Source organism: Toxorhynchites rutilus, chromosome 1 (genome assembly GCF_029784135.1).
Source record: "Toxorhynchites rutilus septentrionalis strain SRP chromosome 1, ASM2978413v1, whole genome shotgun sequence".
In the NCBI taxonomy this organism is placed as follows: Eukaryota; Metazoa; Arthropoda; class Insecta; order Diptera; family Culicidae; genus Toxorhynchites; species Toxorhynchites rutilus.
Window position 1 is genome coordinate 191,444,137 of NC_073744.1, and position 3,574 is coordinate 191,447,710.

The window sequence follows — 3,574 nt, forward strand, 5'->3', positions numbered from 1 at the left end:
GGGTGTCCCGGTTGGACGTTCGGATAAGCTGGTAAGTTTCTAACCGCTTCCGTGACATTGTAGCTTACATTTATATGCTAAAAAATCAGGGTGTGTCGTTTACAGCGGTACTGTTCCCTCAAAACAGGAACAAGTTTCAATTGTTAAATATTAATAGAATAGCAATTGAAATACATATGCGATTCAACACATACTATTGTGATTCCTGGAAAAAATCCCAAAAGAAAAAAAATGGGTGGGTTATATCTATGATATAACCGCAAGGTTGACGTGGGACTACCTTTACTTAGCAATTATTTGTTTGCATTGATTTAATTTTTGATTGAATAATACAATTTCCGAATTCAATTGAATTCAATATATTTGCTTTGTGCGTAAAAAAATTGTATAATGCCATGTGAGGTGAATTCATGCATTTGGATAGATTATGTTCTTCGTTACAGGTAAATTTAATGACAGTCCTTTTACGTTTGGTATGATAACATCTTGGTTTTGAAATCGGTGTTAGACAAACACATTTCAGCCGGAATAAAAATGCCCCCGAATTGCCAATTTCCCCACGCTCCATGGATTAAAAGTCTGTGTTAGAGAAACACATTTCAGTCGGAAGAAAAATGCACCCGACCTGCATGAATTTGCAATGCCAATTTCCCCAGACACCTTGGTTCTGAAGTGTGTGTTGGGGAAACACATTGCAGTCAGAACTAAAATACCCCCGACTTTCAAAATCATGTGGAATCCCCCAGGCACATTGATTTTGAAGTCCGTGTTAGAGAAACACAGCTCGGTTGGAACAAAAGTACCCCCTAATTGCTGGTTTATTTGCTAAGCGGATTCCCACAAGTACATTGAATTTGAAGTCTGTGTTCGGGAAATCGTAAATCGGGCCAATCAAAACTAGGCAGTTAGGGCGTTTATATAACGCTTGACATTTCACAGTTATTCAATTGTTTATCTAATGAAAAATAACATTTTATTAATTGCGATAGAAGCGTAGAAATATTCCGTATCAATTGATGCAAACATCTTTCCGATCCAGTAAGAAATGTTCGAGTTTTAAGCATTTGGAATCTTTCTTTTTTTCCTGCGCGTTCTGTGTTTAGGTTTTCATTTTACCCCCCATATACTCCGGTTAGACGTAGTCCCACGTCAATAAGACAACAGAAATAAACATAGAGAAAAAAGCGTTATGTCACACAAGCCTACCAGCCATTCCAGAATATGTTATGTTATGTAAAATAACCTCAGCTTTCAAGAAAAAATATTTAAAAATATAGTCTGGTCCATTTTTTGCAAGAGTATTTCTTTCAAAGAAGACTTGCTTATTAGCTTCAATTTGATATGAAATGGCTGATACTAGAAACAGCGCCGAAAATATTCACTACATTGAAATATTCGAATATCAGCCTACCTCGCACTGATAATCTACTGCAAAGCGAAAGCCCATAGAGATGAAAAAGCACTATCAATGAACGCCAGTGCAATGAACGTCAACATCAACATGCTATGAATTTCATTTTCCATTGCATCTTCATTTTCGTCATGATATTCAAAACATCGAAATTGAAAATCATAGCGTGTTACGCCGTCCGAACGCGGCTCAACTGATAGCGAATTCGTTTTTGAAACTGGGTTAGTTCTCAACTGGCTCTGTAATAAAAAACAGGAAGTGCGTTATATCTATGGTATAACCACAAGGGTGACGTAGGACTACGTTGATTTAAAGATCATTTGTTTGAAGTTCAATCAAAATCCATTCTGAATGAATGAATAAATGAATATTTGGGGGACTTCGAAAACGAGAGCGTTACGTTGGAGGCACAAGGTTTTATGCATCCAATATAGGATACGAAAAACCTTGTTCTGAAGAATAATCTTCAGAATCTTTCCTGCTAACTGCACTTGATTGACAAATCACAAAACCAAATGTATTATATGGATATTTTATGGATAGAAAACATTAAAATAAACTCTTTCGCTTGAATGTAATTTTCAATTCCAAGGGGAACTGGCAGATTATTTTCCAGCAACGATTAGATATTTCCACATTTTCCTCGATACTGGAAGCCCACCAGTGGTTAATACTAACTCGATAACCACCTGTTAATAGCACTTGATTGAAAAATATTTGGTCTCAGTGTTACATGGATAGAAAACATTAAAATAAACTCTTTCACATGAAGGTTTTTTTTTAAATTCCCAGAGGAACTGGCAGATTATTTTCCAGCAATGATTAGATCTTTCCGGAACTTTCTGGATGCTGGATGGCATCCAAACGGAAAGAATTCTGCGCGTGTATGTGTCCAGAATATCGCTTAAGTATGCTTTTTGTGTGTGATTGAATCGAGAGAAGGTGTGGTTTACGATGGCAATTTGGAAGGCAAACTAGAGGAGAACTCTCTGAGCTCGAAACTTTCGGCGACTGAGCAATAATCGATTGCGTGCGCATACAATATTGGATACGGAAATATCCTACTGATGGGGAAGAATAATCTTCAGAAGCTTTCCTGCTAATTACACTTGGTTGAAAAATTACAAAATCAAATGAGTTTGATCGCTGTGTTACATGGTTAGAAAACATTAAAATAAACTCTTTCACATGAATGTATTTTTAAATTCCCAGAGGAACTGGCAGATTATTTTCCAGAAATGATTAGATCTTTCCGGAACTTTCTCGATGCTGAATGGCATCCAAACGGAAAGAATTCCGCGCGTGTATGTGTGTGTGTAGCGATGTCTTCCCGGGGAACCGTTTGTGGCATCACTCTCCTCCTGATGGATTCCCTTCTGGCCTAGGGTGCACAAACAGGCTCTTGGTCACACCGTTCATTCGCGCTTTCATGATAAACGAAGAGCTTCACCACAACCGCGACAACATGCTCCAATCGCTGTTCAATTTGAACTGAGTGGATTTCCGAGCGGCGCTCGCTTTTATACCGATTGGTGATTTCAATAGCCTGTTTTGAAATCAATTTTAAGACTATTGAAACAAGTTTTCGGATCAGAAAGTATCAAGTATAGAACGCGTAGACATTTTATCTTTTGAATGAAGTGTTTATCATACCATTTCGTTCAGTTGTTCAGGAGCTATTAACGCTCAAAATCTCGGTCTCCGGCTTTCGGTTTCGAATCTTTGATTTTACACCCCGGTATAGAAATGAAAGACGTAGTCCTACGTCAAAACCTTTTCGGGGTTACGAATGAGGCGGTTTGTTGGTGTGGGTATTATAGTCTGATTTGTTTATATTTGCGATGACAAATGTACAATCTCGACGTCTGGTGGCGATATTAGTGCTTGCATTATTCTCTAGCACAGTGATTTTCAACCGGTGGGGAATTCTCTCCTAGTGGGGAATCTGGTCATTAAAAGGGGGGAATTCTGCAAGGGAATATTTATTTATTTATTTATTTATTCAGTCTTCGCCAAGAAATTGTCGGACAGACTAAAATTCAATTATTGAATCCTTATAACAAACTCATTTCTGGACATATCGAATTCAAACAAATGATACACTTCATTGAACCGTTGGCAACAAACATCCAAGGGATTATTCTGTCCGTATAGAGTACGATG